The 20104-nt window shown below is 53.5% G+C and overlaps 1 protein-coding gene across 6 annotated transcripts in view; it reads right to left on the bottom strand.

Moving 5' to 3' along the window:
* RREB1 (ras responsive element binding protein 1) overlaps positions 1-20104 on the bottom strand; it is a 164380-nt gene that overhangs the window by 102415 nt on the left and 41861 nt on the right. For 3 of the 6 annotated variants that reach the window (XM_061147682.1, XM_061147681.1, XM_061147677.1), the window contains exon 1: positions 18632-18876. The exons of 1 other annotated variant lie outside the window; for it this stretch is intronic. The gene's annotated coding sequence lies outside the window, so the exon portion shown is untranslated. Of the gene's footprint in view, positions 1-17870; positions 18221-18631; positions 18877-18932; positions 18953-20104 lie in introns of those variants that run through there. 2 more of the 6 variants (XM_061147679.1, XM_061147678.1) reach the window with 2 other exon arrangements.

Below are 20104 nucleotides of genomic sequence, written 5' to 3' on the forward strand. Positions count from 1 at the left end.
GTCTGACTCTGCGACTCCATGGACTGTAGCCGGCCAGGCTCCTCTGTTCATGGGATTCTCCATCCAGGCAAGAGTACTGGAGTGGGTTGCCATGCCCTTCTCCAGGGGAATCTTCCAGACCCAGGGATCAAAGCCGGGTCTCCTGCATTGCAGGCAGATTCCTTACCATCTGAGCCACCAGGGAAGTCAAAGACTTGGAAACTGGATGCGGGGGAAGCATCAGGAGCCCGGGATCAGGCCCCACCCCGGCTGCGACACCTGGGCTGGGGCAGGTCCTCCTAGAAGTCTCAGGACCCATCAGGAAAGGCTCTCTGCCCTGGTTTCAGTAAACCAGGGTTAACCTCTACACCAACATGCCAACACTATAAACGTGATCCGGCATTTCAGCAGACAAGTCCTGCAAAGAGGCAAACCAGAACACAGAGATCTGAACCCGAACCGTCTCCATCGGGGCCTAAACTGGGACCAGGTCTCCTGCTGCCCTGGGTCCTTCATCCTCTCACGGTGGCTCCTCTGAAGCTGGTTAACCAAGAAGTCAAATATTAAGCCAGAGTGTGTGAGTCAGCTTTGAAACAAGCCTGCGGCTGTAAAGAAAGCAAGCCCCCCGTTCATGGACATCAGTCTGGCGGAGCAATGCAGCGATCTGCCTGCTGCTGGGCTTGTTCTGAACCAGTTGACCCGGCTGGGCTCTCTGCCTCAGGCCAGCAATCAGCAATGACGGGGCCCCCAGCAGCCACCCCAGGGACAGCCGTGGCCATACTCCCACTTTGAGGATGTCTCCCAAGCCTTATCAGGTGACCAGTCACTCCTCTGTTCAAAACCTTAGGACTGCGTCCCACGGACAGAAGGGAAGCTCCAATTCTGCCGCACCCCCCACCCCAAGGAGCCCTCCAACTCCACCACCTTCCAGGTCATGGTCCTCCACCCCAAATGACACTCAGCCTGCCCCTGCCCATGGGAGCAAGGCTCGGGGGCGACCCTGCCTTGCACCTTTTCATGATGGGAACTCCCCCAAGTCAAGAACCACAGGGCTTCATCACGCCTCAACACGTAGAGGCACTCAAATGTGTTGAGCTCCAATTCCAGCGAACTATTAAAGAGTCCAGATCAAGGTTCGCAGTTGCTGGGCTGGGAACTCTCTCCAGGCACCCAGCTGTCCCTCGGTCCCTTGGGACCGGAGAACATCTTTCAGTCTGCGGCTGTGGCCTAATGCTTCCCGGAGGCCTGACACCGCCTGTGTGATCTCAGAAAAAGGTAACTCCCCTAAGCCTCAGTTTCCCATCTTTAAGAAGAGGAGGACGACACCTCTGCCCTGCCCATGGGGTCACACCGGCAAGCACCCCTGGGTCCTGGCCCCGAGTGGGGCTCTCCTTCCTCAGTGATCTGCCCTGGCTGGTCACGGGCAAGGGGAATCCACTCAGCACTCAGAGCCCCCCATCTCTGCCGCAGCTCCCCGCCTGGCCCCCCAGAGCCCACCCCAGCTCACAGCATCCCACCTCCTCCCGCACAATCCCAGCGCCAGCGAGAGAGCACGGTTAAGGAACAAAACAGAATGAGAGAGGCTGCCAGCAGTTCATAAAACCTTACCATATAAAAATCAGTTTTAGGTGATGAAATTATTAACCTTAAGGTATGCATCCCGTCCAACCTGCAGGGGCCTCCCCACATTTTCCACAGCCCTCTCGGCCAGGTCCCTCGGTCCCTGAGTTCAGGCCTTGAAACGTATGAAGTCACGCGTAGTAAAAAAAGAGACCTGTTTTCCCCAGAGGGAAAGGCAGCGAGTGCCTCCACCGTAATTAATCAACCACTAGCGTCTCTGGGGCCCGCTAGCTGCCTTCATGCCCTGCATCCCTGTGGGTCTTTCCTGGCCGACCTCACCGGTGGGAGGATGTGAAATCTCTGCAGAAGACTGGTAACACCATGGGGGGAGGGGGCACAGGGCAAGGGCAGAGGCTACCCAGGTGAGACACCCCTGCTCAAGGCAGCTTCGTCTTTGTGGGCAGATCCTACATCCATGGCAACTTCCAGAAATCTCCATCCACAGGCTCATCAGCTCGCCCTCCAAGCCCGCCTTCACTCCCAGCTGACAAACCAGTGACCCTAGCGAGTAAGTAGCTTCCCCAGGACTCCCAGCATCCAGCCTGAGTATTCTCGAGGGAACAGAAATGAGTCTAATTGCCTGGATGAGTCTATTGCTCTCCCTGATGAGCTTAAGTACCAAGCAGTAAACACAATCTGGCAAGTTTAAACCTTGGTGAACTGAATTCTATTTGCTGAAAATCAAGCTCCCACCTTTGAATGATCATTTAATACCACCTCAGACAGCAGCCCCCACATCCTGGACTGAAAAAAATCTCTTCAAAAAAAGGAAAAGGAATAATTCTGTTCAGTACAGCACCAATGTCAAGTTCGTTCTGCCAGACATGCCTCCTCTGCAACCTGGTTTTTCTAAAGGGTTAGCAGAGTTTCTCTCCAGGACAGAACTTCTCACATCACAACCTGGCTTCAAAGTACTCCCTGGCGCACGACTGCTTCCACAACCGGCCGTCTATTCTGCCAAAGACACCTCTCAATACCCCTTCTACCCCGACTCGACACAGCACCCCGACCCTGCTCTCTGGTCTCATCCCAGCGCCTGTCCATCCCACCCCCCAGGAAGCCCTGTGCTGTCGTTCCCCAGGGCCTCCACTCACACTCCTCAGCCTAGACGTTCATCTTCCTTTCCCTACGTGCTTCCCTACGTGCTTCCCCACGTGGCCGGCCGTTCACCTCTGAGGATCTCATCACTTCCTCTTTTCCCGACCGCTTCCCACTGCCTGTCCTGGTGTCTCTGCCGGCTGTGACGCACTGCTTCGTTTCAGGGCTGGACCACGTCTTACATACCCTGGCCTCCCAGGAGCCTAGTGCCCGGGGGACGTGTTGAGCAGCATTCTGATGCAGGACGCTGATTCCAACCCCAAGGAAGAGACAGCATGGGATGCTTGCTGGTCTTCAACCCAGACTTCTTGCCCCGCTCTTTCACGGGAACTGTCAAACTGCCACTAGCAAAATAGCAACGGTAAGAATCATGGTGGGAGTAAGGGGAAGCGAGGTCGGTTACAGTCAGGCTGGCAGCACAGGAGGCTGAAATCCTCTATTTGTTACTAAATTTCAAAACAACCCTTCTCCAACAGGCCCACCGGAAACAGGAAACAGGCCATGAAGCCCTCATCGCAATTTAAGACTTGCTGGTTCCACAACTTGCTTGAGTGGGCCCCCATAAAAGGGTAGGACATCCCCCACCCCAGTAACATCCAAAGGGAGACAAGCTGTCCTGCAGTCCCTGCAGCTCCTACTGCTTAAGAAGCAGGGAGGGGAAAAGCCCTCCTTGAGGCTATCTCCCTTAAATAAGGACAAACTCAAAACATCAGGTTAGCAATTGTTCAGTCGCTCAGTCTTATCTGGCTCTTTGTGTCCCCATGGACTGCAGCACGCCAGGCCCCTCGGTCCATGGGATTCTCCAGGCAAGAATACTGGAGTGGGTTGCCATTTCCTTCTCCAGGGGATCTTCCTCACCCGGGGATGGAACCCTTGTTTCCTGTACTGTAGGTGGCTTCCCTACCTCTGGGCTACCAGGTTAGCCCCAGGTCAGTGATCAGATCAACTGAGCCGACCTCCCTGGAACCACAGACCAGTGGCCCCTTAGATCACTGATTCTGACCCCCAATACTGACTCTGAGGCAAAATGTTGATTTTATAAATTAAATGAAACGGCAATGCCCTGTTATGACAGCAAACAACAAGGGACCTGTTTGGAGGAACCGGGCTCTCCAGGAACCCTCGTCCCCAGACACTCACAGAGCCGACAGTGTCCCGGCTCTCCCAAAGTGGCCGACACACCATGCTTACTTGGAATCGGTGATCAAGCACTTTCAGTGAGGTTAAACGTGGGTGTCCACAAGAAAGAAGCTGAGGGGAAGGCATGTACCCTGCTCCCCACCTCACACAGGTCCAGCAGAAGCCTTGAGTGTAGGCCCACCCTCCCCACCCCCTGGAGCGTCTGACGGGTTGGGGACAGTGAGGCCCCCAGCAGGATGATCAGGGTCTCTCCCCACTCTCTGCAGGGTCTCCCAGGCCCCAAGTGCTCTGGGACAGCCACTCCCCGCCAGCTGATTTGTCAACCAGCAGCATCTCTGCAACCCACACCCTGGTGCTCAGTGGTAAAGAATCCGCCTGCAAGGCAGGAAGACCCAGGTTCGATCCCTGGATCGGGAAGATCCCCTGGAGACGGAAACGGCAACCCACTCCAGGGTTCTTGCCTAGAGAATTCCATGGACAGAGGAGCCTGGCAGGCTGCAGTCCATGGGGCCGCAAAAGAGCCGGACTTAGCAATTCAACAACAACGAAGCACCTTTGCAGGCCTCTCTCTCTAGCAACCCTCCCCTCCCCCTTGATCGTCTACAGAAGTGATGGCCTAACTCACTTTGTCTAAAAACCAGATAGAAGGACTCGTTTCACGGGTTGGGTTTTAAGCTGCTATTTCCAAGAGCCAGCAGGCTTTCGGGGCATATTCACTTGGGGACCACGTCACGGCACTATGGGAGACGTGGAGCGCTGGCTGCCAGCACGGGCCGGGCTCAGGCTGTTCGACGACATTGAGCTGGCCATCTCGCTGGGTCTGTTTCGCCCTCTAAATAAAGGGGATAATGATCATACCTACATCATGGGGGCCACGAGGTGGGTGTGAAGGCGGAATAGGATGACCCACGTCAAGAGTTCAGGACAACTACATAACTCGTGTGTGCCTGAAACCTTAGTTCACATGACCGCTTCCTCCACCACTCAAGTGTTTTTCCAGATGAAAAACTCAACCACCATAGCATGGTGAAAAAGTGTGGGAACTTGAGATTTTTTGACTTAAGATTGGAGTCATATATGGATTAAGTCTAGCACAGGCAGGAGACAGCCTAAACTACAACATCTGGTTTATCTGATTTAAAGCAAATACAGGTGGGCTTTGACTACTGATGCTTTTCACCAAGGGCGGCCTGCTGACTGTATTTAAATGCACTCTCAGTGATTTGTTTATAATATGAATAACCAGGTCACAGTTTCTGAGGGATTTCTATGACTTCTGCTGTCTGTAGATACAGAACACAGCAGAAGGAATCACTAGACTCCCCAGCCAGCCAAAGGAACCTCCCCAGATTCCATCCACCATAAAGGCGGCAGTGATATAAACCCGCTGAGCCATTTTGGTTACAATCTCTAAGTGCAAAATAATTTGACCATCCCAAGCCCTTCAAGAACCAACACCAGGGATTAAACAAACACACAGCCATGTAAAGAAAGAAACCACCCAGCAGATAGAAAGAGTTGTCACCATTATCCAGCAGTTACGGGTGGGTTATCTGCAAGTGAGCTTATACCTTCGTCACCATGAACTGGCTACTGGACGTACCACCCACCCCAATTCTGGACACATTACAAGGCCATCCCTGTTAGCTATTTTTGTGACAGACATATTAGACCTCCAAACCCACGCTTCGGCTTGGGTCATGATGAGGTGGGGGGCTGAGCTGCGTGCAACTGGACCTTAAGATTTAAATTTTCCAAAAGATGCCATAAACTCTGTTTCTCAAGTTCCCTTCCCAGCACGCCCTCACCAAGCTGTTTCCGCTGGAAAGGGTGGGAGGGGCAAGGTCCCTGTAGAGCGTTTCCCGTCATCAGCTCATCTTATCAAATGTACGGCGGGAATAAAGTGCCATCCGTACAGAGAAGAGTGAGGCTGCTGATGCAGGAACATCTCTGCTCTTTAAGCAAAAGATGAAAAATCATGTTCTCCCCGAGCGGTGCAGCGCTCTCTGGGGACCAGCAGTGGGGTGACCTGGGTCAGGATGGATCCCATAGAAAAGAGAAGTAGCGGGGGGCGGCAGCAGACTGGGGCCCATGGGTGGTTTGGATGAGTCATTTCTATGACTTCGGAGAGAAGCTCTACTCAAATCCAGCAGCAGCACTGTTCATGCTTTCTTGGGGTCTGGTTGAAGGAAGGTGTCCTAGCTCACACCCAAGAGGGTGGCCGTGCAGGCCAAGTGAGGCAGGACCCCCTCCCACCCGCCATGAAGCAGGAATTCCAGTGCAGGAGGAAGTAAGAGGGTGGCAGTCAGTCCCCAGGGACTCTCTGGGGGTCAGATTGCACAAGCCCGCGGCCTGTCCTCCAGCTCCTAGCTTTCACCAGCTCAGCAGAAAACACACCACGTTCTAGCTCCATTCCAAAAAGATTCTGTTTGCCTTGAGAAGAATGAAAAAAAAGCTAACTAACGCAGTAAAACCCCACGATCTGCCTTGAAGCAGACAGCAAATCTGCCATCACCAGAGATGTTCGGACACAGGCTGGACCGCGGCTCGGTGGGGCCCAGCCCTGGGCAAGGATGGACTGTCTTCCTTTGGCACCCTTGGGAGACACGCAGCTGGTTTGGTTCCCTGATGGGACTTTGTTTCCACACACATTACTGGTCAAGCAAAATACTGATGTCATTCTAAGACACTCAGAGCATCAGCAGGGACTCAAAAACTTAAGAAAGTGGGAGAGTCAGGTCAGCAGAAGAGTTCTGACCCTCTTCAGTGGAAAACTGGGGCAACTGTGAGAGTGCTGCCTCAGTTCTTGACTTGAGCCTCTGCCCCCGAGCCCCAGGCTCCCAAGTCAAAGAGACAAAGCATCACTAAAGCAAAGAGAAACTTAAATGTGCTCAAGATTCTAGTCCTTTGTCTCATCTGAAAACCATTCGGAAGCTTGGGCTACCGGCAAGAACTCTTCCAGCTTCCTTTTGGCCTCAGGAAATTAAAAAGGAGAAAAAGGAAAGAGGAGGAGGGAGGGGAGGGGAGGAGGAAGCCATAGGTAAGAACCTCACTTCTGTCTCTCATTTTTATGGACGTCCTTTCCGGGCGTCATCCACGCCAGGTACATTAACGTTTTAACCCATGAAAACAGTCCAAGTAGAGAAAATGGTGATAAAGTTCAAACACATCACTTCTTTAAGGGCAGGGAACGTACCTGGCTTTATCCGGCAACCTGATCCCAGAGAGAGGCAGCACCAGCCGCCCGCCAGGAAAGCCAGAGGCCTGGAAATCATCTCGCCCAGCCTCCGGCCCTGCCTCCGGCCTCCAGCTCCATCGAAGCTACCCAGGCTCCACTTCGCCAGCCAGTCGGCCCCGCCACTGCTTCTCAAAGCCACGAACCACTAACCTTCTCGACGGTCTCGCAAACAGACGGCGAAAAGAGCTGCTGTCTTCTGCTCTAGATTATCTTCCACTCTGGCCAGGAGTGGTCTTTAAAAATGCAAATCTCATCATGCCAGTCCTTGGCCTGACATCCTGCAAGGATTCCCAGAGTTCTTCAGGATAAACTCCAAATACCTGCGAGGGACTCGCCGCGGCTCCGGCCCCGCCCACCGCACCACGCGGTCCTCAGGCCTGGTGGGCTCCTCTCGGCACTCTGGCCTCCTCGCCAACCTCGGGGCGGCAGCACCACCGTCCGTGCCCTGCACGCCCCTTCCTCCTGGCATCCTCCGCCCCGCCAGCACATCGCACGCTCCTGCCGCACCGAACACGCCGCCCGGACGCAGATCACTCAGTGGTCCAGCGTCTTTTCATGTCTACGAAGCTAGCCACTGCCTCTTTCTCACACTAGTAACACCTTTGGTCCTTATCACAGTTGTAGCATCGCTGAAGTTCAAAGTTGTTGCATAAATAAAGATCTATGAGTTTAAAAAAAAAAGAAGCCCTAGGAGGTTTGCAAATTCGGGGGTACAAAGTGCCTGTTTTCCAAAAGGAGGCTGAATGGGATACTGAATCCAACTCGATGCAGTCTTTTAGGAAAGGGGGGTTGTAAAGCTTCACTAGGGGCTACCCCGGTGGCTCCAATGGTGAAAGACTTCACCTGCCTGAGAGCTCAGTTGATAAAGAATCTGCCTGCAATGCAGGAGACCCCGGTTCGATTCCTGGATCGGGAAGATCCCCTGGAGAAGGGATAGGCTACCCACTCCAGTCTTCTTGGGCTTCCCTGATGGCTCAGTCGGTAAAAGAATCCACCTGCAATGCAGGGGACCTGGATTCCATCCCTGAGTTGAGAAGATTCCCCTGGAGAAGGGAACGGCTACCCACTCCAGTATTCTTGCCTGGAGAATTCCATGGACTGTATAGTCCATGGGGTCGGGAAGAGTCAGACATAACTGAGAGACTTTCACTAAGCAATGCAGGAGAACCTGGGTTGGGAAGATCCCCTAGAGAAGGGAATGGCTACTCACTGCAGTACTCTTGCCTGGGGAATTCCATGGACAGAGGTAAGCTCTCAAACCACAAATGATTTTCAGAAAATTTATTTTCATGATTTTAAAAACAAGTTTAACTTAGACTAAGGTGTGGGAGTTGAGCCTCCTTTAAATCATACTTGGTTCAAAATTTTAAGTAGAACACTTTGATCCACTGTAGTTTTAACTGACCAAGTTGTGAAAACCTGTTTGAGATGCTCACTAGCCAGTTTTATGTAATTACCCCTCCAAACAATTAAAAGCCCTAAAGTGGAAGAGAAAATGGCTTTAAAAAAAACACACAAAAAAACCTTTTTTCACATCAGAGAGGAAAATATATAAGTCTTCTTAGAAATAAGATGAAGTTGGACTAATATACCTGAATGTATGTGCCATATCTGAGCCTAAATAACTCTAGTTATCAGGTGAGGACATTAAGGAATATTTAAGGGTAGCAATAATGTACTTTTAATCGACTAGGATTTTATCTTGTATAAAGGATACTAAGATCTTCTAATGTAAAAAAAAACAAAATTTAATTCCTTATTTGAAAAGGAAACCTATCCACATAGTTACAAACATAAAGGTATAAAAGGATCCATAAAATGCCTCTCTCACCCCATCTTTACGGTGTCTTCCATATTCCCCTATTTCTGAAGACATATGTACATCTTTTAGAAGAAAGCTAAGAAAAGATTTTGAGATGATTTTGTGTATTTGCAGTATTTGTTTTTTTTTTTTAAACAATAAAGTCTCAGCATAAAGGAATATCCCATAGAACAGTGAAAATGATTCTTTCTATAAATATGATCTATAATCAACTTCTATCACATAAGTATGCATGTATATTGTGCGCACACAGACACAAATAAAGCAAGATCTGTACCCTGTTGGTTTCTGGTTTGGCATTTCGTTTTAAATCCAAGCAGTAATGGCAAAAAAAAAAAGTTAAATTATACACAGACCAACACTCCTATTAACTCATACCACTAATGAAACAAAAATCTAACTAAGCAGAGAAAATGGGCCCACACATTGGAGCTCTGAAATGATTCTGGTCTTTGATCTGTGTGCCCATCTCTCCTATTTAATATAAACTTCAAACCAAGAGCCATGAAAAGTGGTTATAATTAGTAAGGGCCCCAGTGTGACAGCTTTTAGAGCAATCAGGCATTAACAACGTTTTTTTTTCCTCTTTAATTCTGAGTAAATTAAGCTGAGCAAACTTTTATTTTAAAATTTCTGTAATTCAAAACACTTTCCCACCAGTGTGCACTTAGCACTCAATTTCTGGGAGACGGGTTTTGCTGAAAAACGTTAGTTTACTTCTGTTTCCTTCTCTTAATTTGTACCGATATTTAGGACTTAGCTTCTCAAATTATAGTGCTCTTTTCCAAAAATAACCTGCACCTCTTCAGAAAACTCTGTGTTTTTTTGTATTTGAAAATGGATTCAACAATAATTACTGAATAAGCATCAACTATGCAACACTTGAGGCTTCCCAGGTGGCTCAGTGGTAAAGAATCCGCCTGCCAATGCAGGAGATGCGGGTTCAATCCCTGGGTCAGCAAGGTCCCCTGGAAAAGGAAATGGCAACCTACTCCAGTCTTCTTGCCTGGGAAATCCTATGGTCAGAGGAGCCCTGGTGGGCTACAGTTCATGGGGTTGAAAAAGAGTCGGAGACGACTGAGTGACTAACCGACAACAAATGCAACCCCTGAGCAAGGTACAGAAGATGGAAAAATACGGTTTGAAGTCACTGCCTATTCTCCAGATGGGGAAAACATGCCAACAGGTAAATTACAACACATTGTGGCCGACCACATTGGGTAAGGGTTATTCTGATGGAGGACCTGATTCTCCGTGCAAAAGGTGGTGTTTAAGATGGGTCTTGAAAGAAGAGTGAAGAAATGTTGTTTGCAAGGAGACTGGGGGTGGGGACAGAGCCCAGTGAGCGATCCACGCAGAAGCAGAAGCTCTTGCACTGTGGCCGCCGCGCGGAGTGGGAGTGGGAAGGGCTGGAGCTAGGAAGACCGTCTGGAAACCGCCGACGAGGTCCTCGTGTGCCAAGTCGACGAGTTTGGATTTCTTCCTGCAGACAGCAGGGAGCCAAGACATATTTTTCGGCCGGCAAACCCCACGCGTGGCTAGTGTCCATCGAGCGGAGGGTGGACAAAGGTGCCAGGAAATTGACTTGGGAGGTGTCTGTGACCCGAGGAGAGCTTTGGTCAGGACAGCGGGGCAGCTGACCCCGGAGTCGGACGGCACAGGCGTGTCCAGGGAGGTCTGGCTCGGGTGGGAGACCCGAGTCAGGGACTGGCCTGGAAGGCTGGGCAGATGGTGAGTTTCAGTTCACCTTCCAGAAGTGGGGGGAGGGACTCCTCTCTGCAAGTTCCCTCTGATGCACCTGCAGGCGACCCTCAGTCTGGCAAAAGCTGTCAGTGGAGACAGGCAGCAGTGATAGCCAGTTTATAGGGTGCGGGAGGGGGCGGCGGGGCACCAGAAGCAAGGCTCTTGCCACCCCAGGAGCCGCGTGGAAAAGGTGGCTTCCGGGCAGGTCACGGCCACCATCAGCCCAGAGGGACGTGAACCGAGGGATCCGACAGTCTGTCGGCAGGATGAGGACATAAAGAAAGCTGCCTGCAGAATGTGCAACGCGTATCTTAGGTAAGTGCACGCCCAGATGGTTCTGGGGGCAACTGTCACTTCCCACCACAGGCCGCCCCACCCTTTTGGGAGTCGTCCCCCCTTCTCTTCCTGCCTTCTTCTTGTTCCAAAGCTTCCCCCTCACTCCCGTCCCCCTGCCTGTGAGCTGGGAGGTGGGGGGTGGACCAGGACACGGGGCAGGCAAGTGGCACCTGTGGCTAAAGATGGCTCCCGCCACGCTCCTTGGTCATGTCTGGTCTGGGAAAATGCAGTTTAATGTTTGTATACCACATTTCCTCTTCCTTCATATCAACCTCCTCTTGGGGTCTCTGAGGTCCAGGAGTCCCCAAAACATAAAACTCACCACCGTCTCTTCCCCCTCAATCCGTCCCCTGCCCTCCCTGGGGTCAGCCAGGTGTCCGCTCAAGGGGAGACGTGTGGACAGAAGCCCAGGTCCCCCCCAACACTGCACTTTAACAAGGGTGGAAAGTTATGTAAGAATTTTGCAAAAACTTAAGAAAACTTAAATAAGCAAGCCTACAAGGGCGAAAACATGAACTGTCAAGGAAGTAGGGGCTTGTTCAAACACTGAGGGAAAAAACAGTGGTGGAAGGGGGGCATAGTGTGGTACCCTCCACATAACTTGGAACACGAGGGAGAAGGGGCGGATGATAACCCCGGAGTCAGTTTCCTAAATAAGCAAAGAAGTACCACCTACCAGAGCAGCTTCCCAGCACCCATGAATCTGGTTTGTTTTAGAAGCAGAAAAGTTCTGGAACTTTTATTGACTACAGGGGTTTTTAAATACACGTAACGCCACTGAAATGTTTTGCCCAACCCCCAGTCTCCTGTGACATCTTGGACCTGCCAACAGAAGGAGACCTTACTCATGCCACGAAATTCCAGATCCCCAAATATGCCACGTGCAGCACAGCGAGACCACCAGGGGGTTTGCACACGTGACGTGGGCCTGGACCTCTGAAGCGGGCTTTCTCACCCTCCACCTACTGACGTTTGGGGCCAGATGAGCCTTTGCTGTGGGGCTTCCCAGTGCATTGTGGGAAGAGCAGCAGCATCCTTGGCCTGGACCACTGAAGGCCGCTGCATCCCCTCCCCCAGCAAGGCAAGCAGAGTCTGCAGATGCTGCCAGGCACCCCCTGGAGGGGAGGGGACCACCAAGCTGAGAGCCACTGCTCTCAAGAGCGCACCCAAAGCTTACCAGCTGCCTGTCCCTTAAAATTCATCCCTAGGTGATGGCTCAGCAGGTAAAGAAGCCACCTGCACTGGAGACATGGGTTCGATTCCCAGGTCAGGAAGCTCCCCGAAAGAAGCAAACGGCAACCACTCCAATATTCTTGCCTGGAAGAGCCCATGGACAGAGGAACCTGGCGGGCTACAGTCCATGGGGTCACAAAGAGTCAGACACGACTGAGCGACTAAGCACACAAGTAAACTTCGCGAAGAATAATGTGCTGGCCTGTTTGTCTCTGGGCACTCGAAGCAAACATAAACTCTGCCTGAGTCCTGGAGTTGTGCACAATTCTGGAAAGGAAATCCAGAGTGGATACCCACAAAGCTTCCTGCACTCAAAATACACCACTTTCTTCCATATATAGATTCTGACTTTCTGAAACATTTATTTTATCCTTACAATGATCTCAGGAGGTAGAAAACCTACTGAAAAAAAAAAGTCTATAATCATGTTCATCAAGAAAAACGCTGCCAAGGGCTAAAAAAGTTTCTTTTTTAATTGCCTTACATCTTCGCCTTCAACCACAGAATTGTTGTCAAAGGATCTGATCTCATTTTAAAAGCACACACACACAGATAAACAGGCCCTGTATATTTGATGCTCTGTCTTCTGAGGCCAAGCTGACTTGAAAAAGCAGGTGTTGTTTGGAGTGAGGCTGGAGCTGGGAGTTCTGGGTCCTGGGCTTGATTTATTACCAGCCACCGGGTGGAGGCTGGCACAGCTGGAAAATGGGTTAATACACCCACCCAGCCCTCACTGTGCCGCTCCCGCTCTGAGGATAAAATTCAAATCTTTGTTCAAGGCCTCCACAAAAGCAGGGTGAAGTTCACTTTGTCCAGGGTCCGCCCTAACGAAAAATGAAATGTCCCAAGTAATGAAACCACTAAGAGCCTCCAACATTCTTAGAACCGTCTTACCCGAAGCTTCTGAAAGAGGCGGGGAGAAGAGATACCAAGCCAGCCAGGGGGAAAAACAAATAGAGCCATTTAAAAGCTTTATCTAATTACCCCCACTGAGCCTTTTTCTCCGCCCGTCTGGCCGGCTGACAAAGAATGTGGGGCTTTTGCCTGGGCTTTCTCACCCCCATCGGGACCACCCGCCCTTGGCGAGTCTGAAAGGCCTCAGGTGAATCCCGCTGGACCTCCCGTACCCAGACTTGGGGACTTCACAGAGGCTTTCAAATTCTATTAGCACTGCTTGCTTGAATCACACTGAACAAACAGTCTCCACCCTCTCCCACTTCTTTTGTCTAAGCACCTATTCACTGGCAGCCACCATTATTGATGGGCAGACTGGCTCACCTGTACCCAGAGTACCATCCGAAACAAGATGCACCAGTTGCTGCAGGGACCGCTCCCCGCGCCCTCCTCTGGGGTGTCCCTCCCCTCCCCACCCTTGCCCCCAGTCTCCACCAACCGTTGCCAGCTACTCTCAGCTGCCCTTCCTACAACACCCAGGGAAGGTGACGAGGGAAACGGAGACCAGCACAGCAGGTGACCCCATCCCAGAGGACAGCTAACAGAAAAGGAAAAAGCCCATCACCCTCCCTCCCCATCTTCCTCGCTCTTCCACTTCGGTCATCAAGACAACCCCGCAGATGGTTTTCCTCTCTGTATTCTGCCTTCCTCTGGGTGTGGGGGAAATTAAAAATAAGTGATGCATTTCAGAAGGCACAGTGTATGCCTCCCTCTTGTTTCAGATCGTACACCTTTTCCCTCTGGTTTATAGGTAGGCCCCCCAGGGTGTAGAGATCACAGGCTGACCCCTGCTTTTTGAAGAGAGCCATGGCTATTTCTACTCAGCATCCACTTTCCAAGGCTAAAAGAGAGAAAGAAAACTCACTAACTTTGCCCCTCCCAAGAAAACCCATCTAATTTCTTCACTGTATTTGGATATAAAAAACATTACTCAACTTTGCCCGTTTGGCAGGTCAGATGCATACAAGTAACCTTGAGACTGGGAAATTTCTGAGCTGCAGTGAGCGTGCTTTTCAGCCAAGAGATGGCTACCAACCATGGCTTCAGTTAGACTGCAACCCCTTTTTTTTCCCCTCACTGAAAAACTCCAAAATCCTTCAAGTGTTGCTTTTGAACACTTGGTCGCAAAGATACTCTACATCTAATGGAATTAAAAAAGGGGCTGAAATAAACTGAGAGGGGGATATGGAGTGAAAAGGAGGTGCTCTATCAAAACTTAATCTAATAGCAGAAAAGGGGACAAAGACCACTGTCCTGGGATCAGGAGAGGCTCGACTGCCTTCATCCTGCTGATTGTCTACTGCATTTCTAGCTTCCAAACACAAACCTGTTTAGTAAAGAGCAAAATAAGACATCACTTCACGGATTAGGTAGGTTTTCCAAACTAAGCCATCTGTTATTAACAAATGAAATAAGGTGATGTTACACACACCTTTCCTAGGGAAGCGAGGATTTAATCTGAACACACAGGTTAACAGACAAGACGCTCACCCAGAGAAGCTGCCATCTGACACCAGGTCTGGTCAGAGCATGAACTTCAATAAAAAGACATTTACACAAGAGAGATTATTTAAATATGATAACAAAAACAAAACAAACTCAACATCCTACTTTCCTAGGCCAAAGGACATGAAGGATTCAGAAATTAATTAAATCTAGTTAAATAATGTAAAACAGGGGAGGACTCCCTTTCAAAAATGCTTCGGTTAATTTTAGCATCCTTCTGTTTAGCTGCTTAGCAACCCTTATCCTATGACCTTTTAAGCACCACCTACTTTTCAGAAGGATAATGAATAGAAACATCAAAAGGATTCACTTCTGACTACTTCGAGTGAGCACTTTTAATCAATTTTCTGCAGGAGTTAAATTTATATTAATTATGCCATACAAACCCCCCCGAAGGGTAGACTTTTTTCTTAATTTCATTAACTGGGAAATGTCCTTCACTGAAGGTAATAAATGATGGCAACAACTGAGCATAACACAACCAGCAAAAATTTCCAAACTGATTTTAGGAAGTGGACTAGCACAGCAGTTCAAAATTGGGTAAAAATGCAAACCACACAATGGCAACTGCATAGGGCCGGGCACACAGCAAAGAATCCATCAACAACTGCTGACAGGGTGATGCAGACTGGCTCAGTAGGCTTACTTCCCTCCTTCAACATTCTGCACCTATGCTGGATACAGAATGTGTCCTACAAGTGAGACCTCAGGAGCCTGCCTGAAGAAGTCTAAAATAAAAGACCCTTCCATCAAAAGGTCATTTGTGAGATGATGCAAACAGTTAGGAATGGATGCCCCACCTGTGCCAGCTGAGTCAGACCCATCTTCCCATCACACAACAAACGCTTGTCTGCCATAAAGGCCCCGGCTCTGAATTTCTGATGAGAAACAAAGTGATATCCAGAAAAACCCAGAGAATGATATGCCATATAACAGAAAAGGTCAGCAGCATTTTCTTAAGAGTATCGTGTAACCAGCAAATCCTCTTTAAAAACAAAACATCCTAAAATGCAACCTGTTGGGCAGTATTTTTAAGAATAATAAAACAGTGCAAGTTCATTAACAACCTAAAATGAAGCGCAAGGTAAACAAACAACAATCAAAGGGCTCTCCCTTTCTTTTGTAAAGGGGGCTGGGGTGGGAAGGAAGGTGTTTTTTCACACATTTAAAACTTGATAAAAGCCATTCAAATGTTTAATTCATCAGTGTAACCAAAGCCCAAAACACATCAAAGCAAGATCCATGAGAGGATACCCAGAAGTTTCCTCCAAAGGGCAAAGGTAAAAGATACAGGGGGAAAAAAATAACAACTAAAATTAGTGACTCACCTTTACATAAATTACTTGAAGAATAATTTGTGTGATTGTGTGACTCTTGAAGGAAGAGAAGAACTACACGTTTAAAAAAAGAAAGCGAGAGAAAAAAAAGAAGTTTCAGCCAAGGCTTCAGCCTCTAACAAGACTTCCGGGTTACATTAGGACTTAGAGCCATACCTGCCTGCTTGAGAAGGCACCAGCCCTAGAGGATGCTTTTAAGGGCCCTGGGGAAAAACAAAAGAAAAACCATCCTTTTCTTTGCAGTTCCCTTTTATCCGCTTTCCACATCAATTAAATTCGAATACACTCGCGCGCACGCACACAGCACTGCATATCTAGAAGAAAACTATCTGGGAAACATTAACGACTCGGCAGCCTTTGCAGAAATGACCTCCAGTCTCTTCTTCAAGACAGAAACACCTCGCTATTTCCAGCATCTCTATCCACCAGGCAAACTTCATTTCCACTGGCTTTTAAATCTAAACTCTAAAACAAGCATGGGGTGAATGTTTCTGCTGCTGAAAACCCTCAGACAGGTTTTTCAGCATACCCCAGCGTTGTGTTTTTTTTTTTTTATTCGCCTTTCCATCTCTCTCCACCACCACCATCCCCAAAAAAGAAGCCGAAAAAACTCCAAAGTGGCCCGAATGTGTGCTGCTGCTGGCTCTGAAGCCGTGTAGAATTTCGTAATGGAATGTGAACTGCTCGTCCGGATCTGGGCTCACGTTCTATCTTCTAACCAGTAAGGAGCCAGGCAGGGCAAATGTGCTGAGCAAGGAGAAATACTTTTCTCCTCTTTTATAACCCATCACGGATGCACCGCGGACGCGGGACGCGAGTTACACACGGCGCCTGTCAACCGGCTCGCCCGCCGGCCAGTCCCCGTGCCCGGGGAGGGGGTCCTCTGCTGCCCCCCACCCACACACCCCCCCCCCCGACCCCCGGCCCGCCCGAAAAGCAAAGTGGCCCCGCCGAGGAGTGGGCTGGAGCGGCGCGCCCGGCACTCACGCGCCTCCCCGGGCCCGGCGGGCGGCGGGGAGCGAGCCCTCCCATCCTCGACGCGACCCTCGGCCCGGTCCAGAGAACGCGCCGCTCCCAGGGAGGGGGCCGGCGACGGGAAGGACCTCCCCTGCTCCTTAGCAACCATTAAGGTCGCAGTTTCCTAAGAGACCGCGAGCGGGGAGGTGGGGGGCTGGTGGGCGCGGGGGGCCGGGCCGAGGAGGAGGGGGGCGCGCGGAGGGCGCACTGGGTCCCCCAGCCCCTGGACGCCAGCCCCCCCCCCCCCCCATCCCGGCCTTGCTGGACGCTGCGGGGCTGGGATGGGAGGAGGCAGGGAAGCCCCACAACTCGGCAAAAAAAAAAAAAAAAAATTGGTCCAGCGGGCGGCGGACAAAAGTTTCCGAGCGCGCTCCACAGCTGGGCGGCGAAGCGGGCCCGGCGGCCGGCCCCGCCTCGGATGCTCCCGGCCTCCTTCCTGTGCTCGTGACGGCGCCGGGCGCCGAGGTCTTCCCCCCCCCCAACCACCCCCCCCCCCCGCGATGCAGGCTCCGCTCCACACCGATGGCTCCCACGAAAACACGTACACCGCCAGCGGAAAGGCCAGAGAACAATACGCGCGGACGCGCCCCCCCGCCCCTCGTGCGGTCACCCGGGGCGCGGTGGGGGGGGGGGGGGGCGCGATGGTCGGCGTGACCAGCAGCCACGAGCCGGGAGCGGTGAAGGCGCAGGGCCCCCTTCGGGGCCGGCGCCGTCCGCCGGAGACGATCAAAGTCCGCAGTGCAGGGCGCGGCGGATGCTTCCCACCGCGCGGTACCCCCCCACCCCCGGCAAGCACCCCCCCCTACCCCCAATCGTGGCACCCCCCGAGCGTGGCACCCCCGGATACCTGACGGCGGCGGCTGGCGGGCGGGCGCCGTCATCTCCGCGCTCCTCTCGGCCCGAGAGGGACTCGAAAGTATGTAGGAGAAGAGTTTCCCCTCCCACATGGGGGGGGGGGGGGGGGAGGAGGGATGTCGGGGGAGAGAGAGAGAGAGAGAGGGCGGAAGATGGAGAACTGTGCGCTGGGAAGATGTCTCTGGCCGGCTGGGCGCGCACCCTCCGAGTCCCCCCGGCGGGGCTCGGTTAAAAATAAATGCGGCGGCGGGAGCGGCGGCGCGGGTCGGGCCGGATTCCTGCGCTCGGACGGCTAATATGGATGCGCATCAGGTCCCCCGGCGGCGGGGCGCTGCGGCCGGCGGCTCGCGCTGGGAGCTGGTTGGCAGAGCCGGCGGCTCGGGAAGGGGAAAGGGAGCGGAGGAAGGGGAGGAGGAGGGAGGAGGAGGAGGGAGGAGGGGGGAGGACGCGGGGAGGAGGAGCGGCCCGGCGCGCAGCAGCCCGAGGGGCGAGGGCTGCCCGGCTCATCCCACGCCGGCCCCCCGAGCGCACGCAGCGCCGCGGCCGTGGGGTGCGGTGGGGGGGTGGCTCCCGGGTCCTCGCGGCCCCCGGGGGAGACGCGGAGTTCGAAAAGTACGGCGCGCCCTGCGCAGACCTCACCCTCCCCACATCCCCAAAAGTTCTTCGGAAAGGTCGCCGCTCCCGGCTCAGTCCCGGACATCTCGCGGCCGCCCGAGGAACCGCGAGCCGGAACGCCCAGGGGCGCGTACTCACGGCCGGGCCAGGGCGCTGGGGGCTCCCGGGCGAGGACGCCGAGGGGACCGGTGGGCTGCAGGGAGGGATCGAGCAGAGATGCAAACTTGTTCCGGAAAAGGAATCAAAATGGCGTTTCTGGATGTGCAAAGTTCATCAACTCCGCAGTCGCTTCCCCCCCAGCCTCCGCTTCGCCCCGCGGGGAGGGAGGTGGGCGAGGAGCTGGCGACCCCGGCGCCCCGGCCGCCGTCCCGGCCCCCGCCCTGGCCCCCCGCCCCGCTTGCCCGCCCGCACGCTCGGAGCCCCGCTCTCCCCCTCTCACCCTGATAAGTAGACACATCACGTGTTGCTCCTGCGCGTCTCCTGGGGACGTGTTACTGAGCGGCGGCGGCGGCGGCGGCGGCGGCGGCGGCGCTCGGGCCGGGGGGCGGGGGGGTGGACCGCGGGCCCAGCCGCAGCCCCCCGCCCCGATCTTAGAGGGGTGACTGCAGCCTCCATCCCAGGGATGGAGGGACGCTTCAGTCCCCCACCCCACCCCCACCGCAGCCCCAGGTTGGCCCCCATGCCCTCCGCGGGCGCCACCGGGGGCCCAGGGGGAGGAGGGCTTGGGTCGCCCCCCTACCCTAGGAAAGGGTCTCGGCGGCGGGGCCGCGCTCGGGCCGGGAGCGGGGGGGACCGCGGGCCCCGCCGCAGCCCCTCGCCCCGATTTTTGCGGGCTGACTGCAGTCTCCATCCCAGGGTGGCGGGACACTGCAATCCCCCACCCCAGCCGCAGGTTGGCCCCCACGCCCTCTGCAGGCGCCCCCGAGGGCTCAGCGGGAGGAGGTCTTAGGCCGCCCCCCCCCCCCCCCCCACCCCGCCAATCCCCGGGGGAAGGGTCTCGGCGGCGGCGGCCGAGCGCGATGCGACCTGCGCGGCGCTCTTTGCCGGCCGGCCACCTTCATGGACCACCGCGCGCCCCCCCCCCCCCTCCCGCCACTCCAGCCCCTCACTGCAAGCGACTCCCCGCCCCCGGCTCTCCATCACTTCACTCGGTGGTTTGTTTCACTATTTTAACGGAGGAGGGGACGAGGCAAAGACGCCTGGGAGGCGCGAGAGGGGCACTTCGGAGGCCGGGAGGGGGGGTCCCCTGACCCGACGCCGCCCCTCTTGGTCTCAGAGGCAGATGGGGGGGGGGCGAGCCCCACCCGCGCGGTTCCCTCCCCACGCTGTCCTCGCTGTGCATCCAGGTGGGACAGGCAGACTACGGGGCGGGAGATGAAGGAACTGGCGCTTCACCCCGCCCCCAACTCCGGACCGTTTCTCTCCCAGGGCCCAGTACTTCTTGCTCTGGGACTGCCGCCCCGGCAGCGCGTTCTCCATCCAACTCATTCAGCGCTGACTCGACGTCTGTCACCTTCCCTTCCCCGCGCTCCACAACTGATGCTTCGGCGGCGGGGGCTGCCTTGCCCCCAAGCGGCCGCCCCCTGGGTCCCCACCCCGCGATGGCACGGC

The sequence above is a fragment of the Dama dama genome, chromosome 7, assembly GCF_033118175.1.
Source record: "Dama dama isolate Ldn47 chromosome 7, ASM3311817v1, whole genome shotgun sequence".
Taxonomy (NCBI): Eukaryota; Metazoa; Chordata; class Mammalia; order Artiodactyla; family Cervidae; genus Dama; species Dama dama.